A 16,802-nucleotide genomic window follows, 5' to 3' on the forward strand; every position below is an offset into this window, starting at 1 on the left:
TGTTTGACGGAGTTAGAGCAGATTCATCTGTATTCAAGCCAAAAATGCTTTCTCAGCTTAGATTTTGCTCAAAATGTATGAATTTGACCTAAACATGATGTGGAAACATGGTTTCACTTGTTTCATCACTCATTTCAGTCAGACGTCTTTACTTGCCAAATCAAGCGTTTCAGGGCGCCGGGAGCTTGTTTTAGGCAGTTAGAGCAGATTCATCTGTATTCAAGCCAAAAATGCTTTCTCAGCTTAGATTTTGCTCAAAATGTATGAATTTGACCTAATCATGATGTGGAAACATGGTTTCACTTGTTTCATCACTCATTTCAGTCAGACGTCTTTACTTGCCAAATCAAGCGTTTCAGGGCGCTGGGAGCTTGTTTTAGGCAGTTAGAGCAGATTCATCTGTATTAAAGCCAAAAATGCTTTCTCACCTTAGATTTTGCTCAAAATGTAGGAATTTGACCTAAACATGATGTGGAAACATGGTTTTACTTGTTTCATCATTGTTTTCATTAAGACGTGTCTTCTTGCCAAATCACGCGATTTAGAGCGCTGGGAGCTTGTTTTAGGGAGTTAGAGCAGATTCATCTGTATTCAAGCCAAAAATGCTTTCTCAGCTTAGATTTTGCTCAAAATGTATGAATTTGACCTAAACATGATGTGGAAACATGGTTTCACTTGTTTCATCACTCATTTCAGTCAGACGTCTTTACTTGCCAAATCAAGCGTTTCAGGGCGCTGGGAGCTTGTTTTAGGCAGTTAGAGCAGATTCATCTGTATTCAAGCCAAAAATGCTTTCTCAGCTTAGATTTTGCTCAAAATGTATGAATTTGACCTAAACATGATGTGGAAACATGGTTTCACTTGTTTCATCACTCATTTCAGTCAGACGTCTTTACTTGCCAAATCAAGCGTTTCAGGGCGCTGGGAGCTTGTTTTAGGCAGTTAGAGCAGATTCATCTGTATTCAAGCCAAAAATGCTTTCTCAGCTTAGATTTTGCTCAAAATGTATGAATTTGACCTAAACATGATGTGGAAACATGGTTTTACTTGTTTCATCATTGTTTTCATTAAGACGGGTTTTCTTGCCAAATCACGCGATTTATAGCGCTGGGAGCTTGTTTTAGGGAGTTAGAGCAGATTCATCTGTATTCAAGCCAAAAATGCTTTCTCAGCTTAGATTTTGCTCAAAATGTATGAATTTGACCTAAACATGATGTGGAAACATGGTTTCACTTGTTTCATCACTCATTTCAGTCAGACGTCTTTACTTGCCAAATCAAGCGTTTCAGGGCACTGGGAGCTTGTTTTAGGCAGTTAGAGCAGATTCATCTATATTCAAGCCAAAAATGCTTTCTCAGCTTAGATTTTGCTCAAAATGTATGAATTTGACCTAATCATGATGTGGAAACATGGTTTCTCTTGTTTCATCATTCATTTCAGTCAGACGTCTTTTCTTGCCAAATCAAGCGATTTAGAGCGCTGGGAGCTCGTTTTAGGCAGTTAAAGCAATGAAGCTGTATTCAAGCCAAAAATGCTTTCTCACCTTAGATTTTGCTCAAAATGTATGAAATTGACCTAAACAATGTGTGAAAAAATGGTTTCAGTTGTTTCATATTTCATTTCAGTCAGACGTCTTTTCTTGTCAAATCATGCGTTTCAGGGCTCTGGGAGCTTGTTTTAGGCAATTAACCCTCCTGTTGTCTTCGGGTCAAAATGACCCGCCACTGCATTAAAAAACCCCAAAAAATCCCCTAAACGATATTTTTTTAACTTGAAATTTTATGACTTTTCCTAGATTGGCCCCAGCAGTGGAATAAGTGGATTGTTGCTTTTATTCACATTTCCATGTAAGCTGTACAAAAAAAGGTACAACGGTGGTATTCGTGTCAAAATGACCCGTGAGCCAGATAGAGTTGAAATCAAGGTCACAGAGTTATTCACACACCACAGAATGTTACAGTGTTTTAGTTGTGTCTCAGATCAATCAGTAGCAGAAGTAAACAAAACAAATCAGGTGATCTTCTCCCGGACTGCTGTGCCTTTGATCAGTCTCAGTTCAATTAGTAGTAAACGTAAACAAAACAAACCAGGTGGCGTTCTCGCAGACTGGAGAGAGACTATAAAGGTGCTGCCGATGACAGGACCCCGAATTCTCTCTGTGCTAAGGCCATGAGTGTGCGTTATACTGTTGAAGAGGCTCTAGAGCTGATTTTTTCAGATGTCCAACAAGACAACTCTGATTCAGAAGAGGAAGTGGAGGATGTATCAGAAGAAGAAGATGAGGAGGAATAACACCCAGAGCACGATGAATCATCTTCAGAAGAAAAAGAAAACCCTGAAGCTGAAAGAGAAACCTTCCTTTAAAAAAATGGCAAAATAACATGGTCCTCAGAAGAATATGACCAACACGGCAGGCATGCAGAACAAAACGTCATAAAGATGACCCCAGGACCTACACCTACTTAGGGCTGCTAATCTTACCAGGTGTATACAGGTCTATGGGACGCAGAGACTGGAAGACTGGAAGTCACAATGCTTTCTCAGCTTAGATTTTGATCAAAATGTATGAATTTGACCTAAAAACAGTGTGGAAACATGGTTTCACTTGTTTCACAATTCATTTCGGACAGACGTCTCCTGTTGCCAAATCAAGCGATTTAAAGCGCTGGGAGCTCGTTTTAGGCAGTAAAAGCAATGAAGCTGTATTAAAGCCAAAAATGCTTTCTCAGCTTAGACTTTGCTCAAAATTTGTGAATTTGACCTAAACACAGTGTGGAAACATGGTTTCACTTGTTTCACCATTCATTTCAGTCAGACGTCTTTTCTTGCCAAATCATGCGTTTCAGGGCGCTGGGAGATTGTTTTAGGCAGTTAAAGCAATGACGCTGTATTCAAGCCAAAAATGCTTTCTCACCTTAGATTTTGCTCAAAATGTATGAAATTGACCTAAAGATTGTGTGGAAACATGGTTTCACTTGTTTCACCATTCATTTCAGTCAGACGTCTTTTCTTGCCAAATCATGCGTTTCAGGGCGCTGGGAGTTTGTTTAAGGCAGTTAGAGCAGATCAAGCTGTATTCAAGCCAAAAATGCTTTCTCAGCTTAGATTTTGCTCAAAATGTATGAATTTGACCTAAACATGATGTGGAAACATGGTTTTACTTGTTTCATCATTGTTTTCATTAAGACGTGTTTTCTTGCCAAATCACGCGATTTAGAGCGCTGGGAGCTTGTTTTAGGGAGTTAGAGCAGATTCATCTGTATTCAAGCCAAAAATGCTTTCTCAGCTTAGATTTTGCTCAAACTGTATGAATTTGACCTAAACATGATGTGGAAACATGGTTTCACTTGTTTCATCACTCATTTCAGTCAGACGTCTTTACTTGCCAAATCAAGCGTTTCAGGGCGCTGGGAGCTTGTTTTAGGCAGTTAGAGCAGATTAATCTGTATTCAAGCCAAAAATGCTTTCTCAGCTTAGATTTTGCTCAAAATGTATGAATTTGACCTAAACATGGTGTGGAAACATGGTTTCACTTGTTTCATCACTCATTTCAGTCAGACGTCTTTAATTGCCAAATCAAGCGTTTCAGGGCGCTGGGAGCTTGTTTTAAGCAATTAGAGCAGATTCATCTGTATTCAAGCCAAAAATGCTTTCTCAGCTTAGATTTTGCTCAAAATGTATGAAATTGACCTAAAGATTGTGTGGAAACATGGTTTCACTTGTTTCACCATTCATTTCAGTCAGACGTCTTTTCTTGCCAAATCATGCGTTTCAGGGCGCTGGGAGTTTGTTTAAGGCAGTTAGAGCAGATCAAGCTGTATTCGAGCCAAACATACTTTCTCAGCTTAGATTTTGCTCAAAATGTATGAATTTGACCTAAACATTGTGTGGAAACATGGTTTCACTTATTTCATCATTCATTTCAGTCAGACGTCTCTTGTTGCCAAATCAAGCGATTTAGAGCGCTGGGAGCTCGTTTTAGGCAGTTAAAGCAATGAAGCTGTATTCAAGCCAGAAATGCTTTCTCAGCTTAGATTTTGCTCAAAATTTGTGAATTTGACCTAAACATGATGTGGAAACATGGTTTTCCTTGTTTCATCATTGTTTTCATTAAGACGTGTTTTCTTGCCAAATCACGCGATTTAGAGCGCTGGGAGCTTGTTTTAGGGAGTTAGAGCAGATTCATCTGTATTCAAGCCAAAAATGCTTTCTCAGCTTAGATTTTGCTCAAACTGTATGAATTTGACCTAAACATGATGTGGAAACATGGTTTCACTTGTTTCATCACTCATTTCAGTCAGACGTCTTTACTTGCCAAATCAAGCGTTTCAGGGCGCTGGGAGCTTGTTTTAGGCAGTTAGAGCAGATTAATCTGTATTCAAGCCAAAAATGCTTTCTCAGCTTAGATTTTGCTCAAAATGTATGAATTTGACCTAAACATGGTGTGGAAACATGGTTTCACTTGTTTCATCACTCATTTCAGTCAGACGTCTTTAATTGCCAAATCAAGCGTTTCAGGGCGCTGGGAGCTTGTTTTAAGCAATTAGAGCAGACTCATCTGTATTCAAGCCAAAAATGCTTTCTCAGCTTAGATTTTGCTCAAAATGTATGAAATTGACCTAAAGATTGTGTGGAAACATGGTTTCACTTGTTTCACCATTCATTTCAGTCAGACGTCTTTTCTTGCCAAATCATGCGTTTCAGGGCGCTGGGAGTTTGTTTAAGGCAGTTAGAGCAGATCAAGCTGTATTCGAGCCAAACATACTTTCTCAGCTTAGATTTTGCTCAAAATGTATGAATTTGACCTAAACATGATGTGGAAACATGGTTTCACTTGTTTCATCACTCATTTCAGTCAGACGTCTTTACTTGCCAAATCAAGCGTTTCAGGGCGCTGGGAGCTTGTTTTAGGCAGTTAGAGCAGATTCATCTGTATTCAAGCCAAAAATGCTTTCTCAGCTTAGATTTTGCTCAAAATGTATGAATTTGACCTAAACATGATGTGGAAACATGGTTTCAATGGTTTCATCACTCATTTCAGTCAGACGTCTTTACTTGCCAAATCAAGCGTTTCAGGGCGCTGGGAGCTTGTTTTAGGCAGTTAGAGCAGATTCATCTGTATTCAAGCCAAAAATGCTGTCTCAGCTTAGATTTTGCTCAAAATGTATGAATTTGACCTAAACATGATGTGGAAACATGGTTTCACTTGTTTCATCATTCATTTCAGTCAGACGTCTTTTCTTGCCAAATGAAGCGATTTAGAGCGCTGGGAGCTTGTTTGACGGAGTTAGAGCAGATTCATCTGTATTCAAGCCAAAAATGCTTTCTCAGCTTAGATTTTGCTCAAAATGTATGAATTTGACCTAAACATGATGTGGAAACATGGTTTCACTTGTTTCATCACTCATTTCAGTCAGACGTCTTTACTTGCCAAATCAAGCGTTTCAGGGCGCTGGGAGCTTGTTTTAGGCAGTTAGAGCAGATTCATCTGTATTCAAGCCAAAAATGCTTTCTCAGCTTAGATTTTGCTCAAAATGTATGAATTTGACCTAAACATAGTGTGGAAACATGGTTTTACTTGTTTCATCATTCATTTCAGTCAGACGTCCTTTCTTGCCAAATCAAGCGATTTAGAGCGCTGGGAGCTTGTTTGACGGAGTTAGAGCAGATTCATCTGTATTCAAGCCAAAAATGCTTTCTCAGCTTAGATTTTGCTCAAAATGTATGAATTTGACCTAAACATGATGTGGAAACATGGTTTCACTTGTTTCATCACTCATTTCAGTCAGACTTCTTTACTTGCCAAATCAAGCGTTTCAGGGCGCTGGGAGCTTGTTTTAGGCAGTTAGAGCAGATTCATCTGTATTCAAGCCAAAAATGCTTTCTCAGCTTAGATTTTGCTCAAAATGTATGAATTTGACCTAAACATAGTGTGGAAACATGGTTTTCCTTGTTTCATCATTCATTTCAGTCAGACGTCCTTTCTTGCCAAATGAAGCGATTTAGAGCGCTGGGAGCTTGTTTGACGGAGTTAGAGCAGATTCATCTGTATTCAAGCCAAAAATGCTTTCTCAGCTTAGATTTTGCTCAAAATGTATGAATTTGACCTAAACATGATGTGGAAACATGGTTTCACTTGTTTCATCACTCATTTCAGTCAGACGTCTTTACTTGCCAAATCAAGCGTTTCAGGGCGCCGGGAGCTTGTTTTAGGCAGTTAGAGCAGATTCATCTGTATTCAAGCCAAAAATGCTTTCTCAGCTTAGATTTTGCTCAAAATGTATGAATTTGACCTAATCATGATGTGGAAACATGGTTTCACTTGTTTCATCACTCATTTCAGTCAGACGTCTTTACTTGCCAAATCAAGCGTTTCAGGGCGCTGGGAGCTTGTTTTAGGCAGTTAGAGCAGATTCATCTGTATTAAAGCCAAAAATGCTTTCTCACCTTAGATTTTGCTCAAAATGTAGGAATTTGACCTAAACATGATGTGGAAACATGGTTTTACTTGTTTCATCATTGTTTTCATTAAGACGTGTCTTCTTGCCAAATCACGCGATTTAGAGCGCTGGGAGCTTGTTTTAGGGAGTTAGAGCAGATTCATCTGTATTCAAGCCAAAAATGCTTTCTCAGCTTAGATTTTGCTCAAAATGTATGAATTTGACCTAAACATGATGTGGAAACATGGTTTCACTTGTTTCATCACTCATTTCAGTCAGACGTCTTTACTTGCCAAATCAAGCGTTTCAGGGCGCTGGGAGCTTGTTTTAGGCAGTTAGAGCAGATTCATCTGTATTCAAGCCAAAAATGCTTTCTCAGCTTAGATTTTGCTCAAAATGTATGAATTTGACCTAAACATGATGTGGAAACATGGTTTCACTTGTTTCATCACTCATTTCAGTCAGACGTCTTTACTTGCCAAATCAAGCGTTTCAGGGCGCTGGGAGCTTGTTTTAGGCAGTTAGAGCAGATTCATCTGTATTCAAGCCAAAAATGCTTTCTCAGCTTAGATTTTGCTCAAAATGTATGAATTTGACCTAAACATGATGTGGAAACATGGTTTTACTTGTTTCATCATTGTTTTCATTAAGACGGGTTTTCTTGCCAAATCACGCGATTTATAGCGCTGGGAGCTTGTTTTAGGGAGTTAGAGCAGATTCATCTGTATTCAAGCCAAAAATGCTTTCTCAGCTTAGATTTTGCTCAAAATGTATGAATTTGACCTAAACATGATGTGGAAACATGGTTTCACTTGTTTCATCACTCATTTCAGTCAGACGTCTTTACTTGCCAAATCAAGCGTTTCAGGGCACTGGGAGCTTGTTTTAGGCAGTTAGAGCAGATTCATCTATATTCAAGCCAAAAATGCTTTCTCAGCTTAGATTTTGCTCAAAATGTATGAATTTGACCTAATCATGATGTGGAAACATGGTTTCTCTTGTTTCATCATTCATTTCAGTCAGACGTCTTTTCTTGCCAAATCAAGCGATTTAGAGCGCTGGGAGCTCGTTTTAGGCAGTTAAAGCAATGAAGCTGTATTCAAGCCAAAAATGCTTTCTCACCTTAGATTTTGCTCAAAATGTATGAAATTGACCTAAACAGTGTGTGGAAAAATGGTTTCAGTTGTTTCATATTTCATTTCAGTCAGACGTCTTTTCTTGCCAAATCATGCGTTTCAGGGCTCTGGGAGCTTGTTTTAGGCAGTTAACCCTCCTGTTGTCTTCGGCTCAAAATGACCCGCCACTGCATTAAAAACCCCCAAAAAATCCCCTAAACGATATTTTTTTCACTTGAAATTTTATGACTTTTCCTAGATTGTGGAAAAAGTGAAATGTTGCTTTTATTCACATTTCCATGTAAGCTGTACAAAAAAAGGTACAACGGTGGTATTCGTGTCAAAATGACCCGTGAGCCAGATAGAGTTGAAATCAAGGTCACAGAGTTATTCACACACCACAGAATGTTACAGTGTTTTAGTTGTGTCTCAGATCAATCAGTAGCAGAAGTAAACAAAACAAATCAGGTGATCTTCTCCCGGACTGCTGTGCCTTTGATCAGTCTCAGTTCAATTAGTAGTAAACGTAAACAAAACAAACCAGGTGGCGTTCTCGCAGACTGGAGAGAGATTATAAAGGTGCTGCCGATGACAGGACCCCGAATTCTCTCTGTGCTAAGGCCACGAGTGTGCGTTATACTGTTGAAGAGGCTCTAGAGCTGATTTTTTCAGATGTCCAACAAGACAACTCTGATTCAGAAGAGGAAGTGGAGGATGTATCAGAAGAAGAAGATGAGGAGGAATAACACCCAGAGCACGATGAATCATCTTCAGAAGAAAAAGAAAACCCTGAAGCTGAAAGAGAAACCTTCCTTTAAAAAAATGGCAAAATAACATGGTCCTCAGAAGAATATGACCAACACGGCAGGCATGCAGAACAAAACGTCATAAAGATGACCCCAGGACCTACACCTACTTAGGGCTGCTAATCTTACCAGGTGTATACAGGTCTATGGGACGCAGAGACTGGAAGACTGGAAGTCACAATGCTTTCTCAGCTTAGATTTTGATCAAAATGTATGAATTTGACCTAAAAACAGTGTGGAAACATGGTTTCACTTGTTTCACAATTCATTTCGGACAGACGTCTCCTGTTGCCAAATCAAGCGATTTAAAGCGCTGGGAGCTCGTTTTAGGCAGTAAAAGCAATGAAGCTGTATTCAAGCCAAAAATGCTTTCTCAGCTTAGATTTTGCTCAAAATTTGTGAATTTGACCTAAACACAGTGTGGAAACATGGTTTCACTTGTTTCACCATTCATTTCAGTCAGACGTCTTTTCTTGCCAAATCATGCGTTTCAGGGCGCTGGGAGCTTGTTTTAGGCAGTTAAAGCAATGAAGCTGTATTCAAGCCAAAAATGCTTTCTCACCTTAGATTTTGCTCAAAATGTATGAATTTGACCTAAACATTGTGTGGAAACATGGTTTCACTTGTTTCATCAGTCATTTCAGTCAGACGTCTTTTCTTGCCAAATCATGCGTTTCAGGGCGCTTGGAGCTTGTTTAAGGCAGTTAGAGCAGATCAAGCTGTATTCAAGCCAGAAATTCTTTCTCAGCTTAGATTTTGCTCAAAATGTATGAATTTGACCTAAACATGATGTGGAAACATGGTTTTACTTGTTTCATCATTGTTTTCATTAAGACGTGTTTTCTTGCCAAATCACGCGATTTAGAGCGCTGGGAGCTTGTTTTAGGGAGTTAGAGCAGATTCATCTGTATTCAAGCCAAAAATGCTTTCTCAGCTTAGATTTTGCTCAAACTGTATGAATTTGACCTAAACATGATGTGGAAACATGGTTTCACTTGTTTCATCACTCATTTCAGTCAGACGTCTTTACTTGCCAAATCAAGCGTTTCAGGGCGCTGGGAGCTTGTTTTAGGCAGTTAGAGCAGATTAATCTGTATTCAAGCCAAAAATGCTTTCTCAGCTTAGATTTTGCTCAAAATGTATGAATTTGACCTAAACATGGTGTGGAAACATGGTTTCACTTGTTTCATCACTCATTTCAGTCAGACGTCTTTAATTGCCAAATCAAGCGTTTCAGGGCGCTGGGAGCTTGTTTTAAGCAATTAGAGCAGATTCATCTGTATTCAAGCCAAAAATGCTTTCTCAGCTTAGATTTTGCTCAAAATGTATGAAATTGACCTAAACATTGTGTGGAAACATGGTTTCACTTGTTTCATTAGTCATTTCAGTCAGACGTCTTTTCTTGCCAAATCATGCGTTTCAGTGCGCAGGGAGTTTGTTCAAGGCAGTTAGAGCAGATCAAGCTGTATTCGAGCCAAACATGCTTTCTCAGCTTAGATTTTGCTCAAAATGTATGAATTTCACCTAAACACAGTGTGGAAACATGGTTTCACTTGTTTCATCATTCATTTCAGTCAGACGTCTCTTGTTGCCAAATCAAGCGATTTAGAGCGCTGGGAGCTCGTTTTAGGCAGTTATAGCAATGAAGCTGTATTCAAGCCAAAAATGCTTTCTCAGCTTAGATTTTGCTCAAAATGTATGAATTTGACCTAAACATGATGTGGAAACATGGTTTCACTTGTTTCATCATTGTTTTCATTAAGACGTGTTTTCTTGCCAAATCACGCGATTTAGAGCGCTGGGAGCTTGTTTTAGGGAGTTAGAGCAGATTCATCTGTATTCAAGCCAAAAATGCTTTCTCAGCTTAGATTTTGCTCAAAATGTATGAATTTGACCTAAACATGATGTGGAAACATGGTTTCACTTGTTTCATCACTCATTTCAGTCAGACGTCTTTACTTGCCAAATCAAGCGTTTCAGGGCGCTGGGAGCTTGTTTTAGGCAGTTAGAGCAGATTCATCTGTATTCAAGCCAAAAATGCTTTCTCAGCTTAGATTTTGCTCAAAATGTATGAATTTGACCTAAACATGGTAAGGAAACATGGTTTCACTTGTTTCATCACTCATTTCAGTCAGACGTCTTTACTTGCCAAATCAAGCGTTTCAGGGCGCTGGGAGCTTGTTTTAAGCAATTAGAGCAGATTCATCTGTATTCAAGCCAAAAATGCTTTCTCAGCTTAGATTTTGCTCAAAATGTATGAAATTGACCTAAAGATTGTGTGGAAACATGGTTTCACTTGTTTCACCATTCATTTCAGTCAGACGTCTTTTCTTGCCAAATCATGCGTTTCAGGGCGCTGGGAGTTTGTTTAAGGCAGTTAGAGCAGATCAAGCTGTATTCGAGCCAAACATACTTTCTCAGCTTAGATTTTGCTCAAAATGTATGAATTTGACCTAAACATGATGTGGAAACATGGTTTCACTTGTTTCACCATTCATTTCAGTCAGACGTCTCTTGTTGCCAAATCAAGCGATTTAGAGCGCTGGTAGCTCGTTTTAGGCAGTTAAAGCAATGAAGCTGTATTCAAGCCAGAAATGCTTTCTCAGCTTAGATTTTGCTCAAAATTTGTGAATTTGACCTAAACATGATGTGGAAACATGGTTTTACTTGTTTCATCATTGTTTTCATTAAGACGTGTTTTCTTGCCAAATCAAGCGATTTAGAGCGCTGGGAGCTTGTTTTAGGCAGTTAGAGCAGATTCATCTGTATTCAAGCCAAAAATGCTTTCTCAGCTTAGATTTTGCTCAAAATGTATGAATTTGACCTAAACATAGTGTGGATACATGGTTTCACTTGTTTCATCATTCATTTCAGCCAGACGTGTTTTCTTGCCAAATCAAGCGATTTAGAGCGCTGGGAGCTCGTCTGACGGATTTAGAGCAGATTCATCTGTATTCAATCCAAAAATGCTTTCTTAGCTTAGATTTTGCTCAAAATGTATGAATTTGACCTAAACATAGTGTGGATACATGGTTTTACTTGTTTCAACATTGTTTTCATTAAGACGTGTTTTCTTGCCAAATCAAGCGATTTAGAGCGCTGGGAGCTTGTTTGACGGAGTTAGAGCAGATTCATCTGTATTCAGGCCAAAAATGCTTTCTCAGCTTAGATTTTGCTCAAAATGTATGAATTTGACCTAAACATAGTGTTGCAGCTATGAAGACGGCGGACACCAGGGCTTGAGTCTTCAATGACGCTGACTTTATTCTTTACCAAAAACAATTACAGTCACCAAGCACATTAACTTGTCCAGGTCCCCAAAGCGAGACTTCGCCGCTGCTTCTCCGGTCTTTTCGCGCCGACCCGCGTAACAATGGCAACCAAAGCAAAAACACCTCTTCTTCGTCGGTTCTCTCCGACCCGTGCTCTCTGGTGCAACCTGGTGGCTAAAACAGAGAACTGCACGCAACAATGTACAGCATTCAACACATCACATAAACATGTCACTTCACCTCTTCCCTGCAGAACATGAAATTAACAGTTGTAAACAAAGAAATTATGGGGTCCCCCTCTTAACCATAACAGTGAATCGTCACACATTTTACATTTTACCACACCAATTAGGCTTACACAACAATACACAGTTAATATGAGAATTTATGGGTCTATAGCATTACTACCATCACATTAGAGTTTCCCTGACCACTGTGCACCGCAGACAGGAGTGCTCCTGATTTTATCAGTTTATATGCCCAAATAATCATCTTCTCACTGCATATTCAAATAATCTATGAATCCATATCTTATGTAATTTATTTACAACAATTCTGTAACTCATCCACACAAAGTTCAGCTCACAATCTATGTGTTATTCAACATCACATTAAGCACTAAGGTGTCTCAAAAGGGGTGATAAGTGTCTCTCAGAATTCACATTTTACATTTTTTTTTTTTTTCTTACCAGGGCCGCCAATACCCACTGACAGCTACCTCTTTGGTGAAAACTGTTCTCTCTCTAAAACTTGGCTGGCCAAGTTTATCATAAGTCAGAGTCTGGGGCTGCCTCCTCTGTCTCTGAGGATGCACTTCCTCCTGCCTGATCTCTTCCTCCATTTCCTCCCCTGAGCTCTCTGTGTCTGCTGGAATAGCATCCTCTCCTCCTCCCGCGTCCGTCACCAGGTGGACATACTCCGCTTGTCCCCCTTCAGGGGCCTGCAGAGGCTCATTCATTTCTGGGACAGTTTCCACAACTTGAGGGTAAAACTCCTGAGCCGTGGGGTTCAGTGCAGGTGCATCTTCGTGTGCAGCTGAAGGCCAGGTGAGTGTCATTGTAGGGAAGTCATCATCCGATTCCTCCTCGTTGTTTGTTCGCTGTGTGTTGTTATTCACATGTGTTTGTTTATTTGTGTGGCTGCTTTTTTTTTTCTTTTTTTTAACTCTGGTGAGATTCTGATTTCCCTCTGCAGTGGCTGGAAGGAAGTCACATGGTAAGAGCATGTTCCTGTGAAGGATCCTCGTCCTGCCTCCACCTCTCTCTGGCTCCACCTCAAACACTGGGCTGTTGTCCCCTTTCTGACTCTTGATGACATAGATGTTGTCCTCCCAATAGGAACGGATTTTCCCTGGTCCTCCCCTCTCAACCACATTTCTCACCAAAACACGACTGCCTACTTGCAGAGTAGGACCATATACTCTCTTGTCATACTGTCTTTTACCTCTGTCTGCAGATTTGGAAGCATTTCTGGAAGCGATTTCATAAGCCTCAGCCATCCTCTCCCCCCATTTCTCTACATAGTTCTCATAGGAGCCCGAGCAGTCCTGACTTTCAAGTCCAAACAGCAGATCTACTGGCAGTCTGGGCGGCCTACCAAAAAGGAGAAAGAATGGAGAATAGCCAGTGGCCTCATTAGCTGTGCAGTTATAGGCATGTATGACTTTGGGAAGGTGATTTTTCCAGTCACTTTTCTGTTCTTCAGTGAGTGTTCTCAACATGGAGAGCAGAGTCCTGTTAAACCTCTCTGTCTGTCCGTTACCTTGGGGGTGGTAGGGACTAGTGTGTGATCCCTGGACACCTGAGAGTGTTTTTAGACGTTGCAGCAGTTTGTTCTCGAATTCCCTCCCCAAGTCGTGGTGCAGTCTTTCTGGGAAACCAAACTTGAGACAAAAATCATTAAACAGTTTCTCTGCCACAGTTTTAGCTGATTTGTTTGTAGTCGCATATGCTTGTGCGAAACGAGTATAATGGTCCATAACAACAAGTATATATTCATACCCCCCTCTGCACTCCTCCAAATGCAGGAAGTCAACTGAGACAAGCTGGAATGGGTGGGTGGTTTCAATACTCATCATAGGTGCAAGTGTACGTCTGTTAGGTTTTCTTTTCTTCAGGCACTCACACACATTTGTCACAAAATGCTCAATGTCTCTGTGCATTTTTGGCCAAAAGAAACGATCTCTTATCAGATTGAGTGTTCTTTCTGGTCCTGGGTGTCCCATATCCTTATGCAGCTCCTTCAAAACAAGAGGACGGTACACATCTGGGAGCACCAGTTGGCTTCTTGTTGGAGACTCGCGGTGCATAGTTCCATCTGCTCTGATTTTGAGTTTGCCCCACTCTCTGACCAAAGCCTTAAATTCTGGACATTCATGTTTTAGTTCTTGTGCCGTGGGTCTCTTATTTCTCACTTTGTGGTCGTATATTTTACTGAATACTGGATCTTGTTGCTGAGCTGTTTTTATCTCTTCTCGTGTGAATGGCTGCACTGTGTTGAGCAGGTTTTCCACTTCTAACTGTTCTGTCTGCAGAGTGTTAAAGGAGACTGAGTTTAGGAGTGGATTGCTTTCCTCCTGATGCACTAGAATGCCCTGCTTTGTCGCGTGGACTTCTTCCTGGCAAACTGATCGTGTGCAGTGATTCATGTAGTTTTCAAAATCAACTGGCATTCTCGACAGGCCGTCTGCATCTGCATTTGATTTTCCTGGTCTGTATTTTATTGTGAAATTGAAATCGGCCAATTCAGCGACCCATCTTTGTCCCACTGCATTTAGTTTTGCTGTTGTCAGTATGTATGTGAGCGGGTTGTTATCAGTGTATACCACAAAAGAGGGGGCATGAAAGAGATAGTCCCTGAAGCGCTCACAGATGGCCCACTTGACGGCAAGGAATTCCAGCTTACCCGAGTGCAGGTGGTAGTTTTTCTCAGGAGGCGTGAGCGTTCTGGACCCGTAAGCTATCACCTTCAGCGTGCCTTGACTGCGCTGGTACAACACCGCTCCAAGCCCTGCCTGTGAAGCATCAGTGTGCAGGATAAATGGCTCATTTAGGTCTGGGTATCCTAGGATAGGGGGAGTAGAGAGTTGGTCAACAAGGTGGCTCAGAACCTGATGATGAGTGTCAGTCCAGGAAACTGGTGATGAGGAGGGCAATTGTCCCTGTTTTGCTGTTTTCTCTTTTCTCTTTTTGGACATCTTATGTTTTTGTGACAGAACTGGAACAGGGGATGGGGCTGACAACAATTCATATAGGGGTTTTGCAATGAAAGAAAAATCTTTAATGTATGACCTGTAATATGAGAGGAAGCCTAAGATTTGTCTGACTTCTCCCACTGTAGTAGGGCATCTTTCTTTCAGGGCCTGTACCGGTGCCACCTCTGCCGGGTCCATGCTGTGCCCCTCCTTTGACACTATCCTGCCCAAAAACCTGACACTGGATTTAAACAGTTCAAATTTTTTTGGTGTGAGTTTCACTCCATGTTGCTGGTATCGGTGCAGGACTGTTCTTACATGCTCTACATGGTCTTTGAAGGACTTACTGTGAACCAAATTATCATCAAGGTAAGGCAGGCAAATGTCATCACGCAGGCCCCACAAACACTCCTCCATGCTTCTTTGGAATTCAGTGGGTGCTGAGCTCAGGCCAAACGGGATTCTCACCCACTGATACAGACCCCATGGCGTGATGAAGGCGGTGAGGGGCTGGCTGTCCTCAACCACGAAGCCTTGGTGGTATGCCTTGCCTTGATCTAAAACAGAAAACCACGAGCTCCCACTGAGACTGTCCAGCATGTCTTGTATACGGGGAATGGGGTGTCTATCTGACACTGACTTTCGATTAAGCTCACGATAGTCTATACATAGTCTCAGATCACCTGATTTTTTCCTCACACACACGATGGGTGATGAGTAGGGGGATTTGGATTTTGTGATCCAGCCCTTGTTGATCAAGTCCTGCAGGTATTGCTTAACCTTCTGATGTAATGGTTTGGGCACACTGATGTAAGTCTTTTGAACTGGTGTCTGGTCTTTCAGGGTGATATGCATGCGGAGTGAGGGTATACAGCCTACATCATTTTCATCACGGGCAAAAGCTTTACATTCCTCCCTCAGCATTTCTCTTACCAGGGTCTGCTGCTCACTTGACAAGTGGTTCAGTGTCACTGGCGGATCCCAGGCCTCATCACAGTCAGTGGTGGGGGGGTTTATACCTGAGCAGTCTGTGTTCTTCTCAGCGGCTTCCTCAGGTGCTCCTGATGTCGGCTCATGTGCCACTGGTTCTACAGCTGCTGGGTACACGGCCTTCACACTCTCGATGTATCCCAGGCAAACACGGGGGCCTAGGGTAATACTGTGGGCTGAAGTGTTAATCACAGAGACAGGGACAATGGCAGAGTTGCCCCTTTTCACAGTAACCAGTGCTTCTCGGATGTGTAACTCTTCTGGTAAACTTGTGTTCATTTTGGGACTAAACAGCATGACAGTGTCTTTCTCAGTCTGTGTGTGTGTGCGACATCGCACTGGGGTGACTTCATTTGGGTGTAACACAACTTTGTCCTTGCCTGTTTTCACTATGGTTCCATCAGTGTTATCTTGGTGAGTATGCATTAGCTGTATGAAGGTTTCTGCAGCATTAGAGTCAATGTCAAAAGCACCACTCACAACTTCAGTGACATAACCACTTGCTGTCGAGCCCCGCTGTTGTCTCAGCTGTTCATTTATCACTTCCTCGATCACATTGAAACCAATAATCGGGTCTTCAGCTACATTTGGGTCACTAGAAACCAGTACTGGCACTAGCAGGCTAGCACTAAGAGTCTCTACCCCACTTAGTTGGAACTCTACTGGTATCCATCCCATGAATGGAATTTCTGTTTGATTTGCGGCAAGTCCACTCAGAGGTTCTGGCCCCAAAAGTTCATCTATCCCCCTGATAATGGTGTTAGGCAGATGCTCAGCTCGCCATCTGTTGTTTATTACTGTTGCCTGAGCGCCCGTATCCCACAATGCTGTCACCGGTACCTTATCAAAAGTACATTTCACCATTTTCCATCTGCCTATCAGTTTTATTAGCCCCTTACCCTGTTTTGCTGGGAGATAATCCACTTGGCCTGTATCTGGAAATTGGTTTCTGTGTGTCTCTACTTCTGCTATGTGTCCCTCTACTA

The sequence above is a fragment of the Acanthopagrus latus genome, chromosome 15, assembly GCF_904848185.1.
Source record: "Acanthopagrus latus isolate v.2019 chromosome 15, fAcaLat1.1, whole genome shotgun sequence".
NCBI lineage: Eukaryota > Metazoa > Chordata > Actinopteri > Spariformes > Sparidae > Acanthopagrus > Acanthopagrus latus.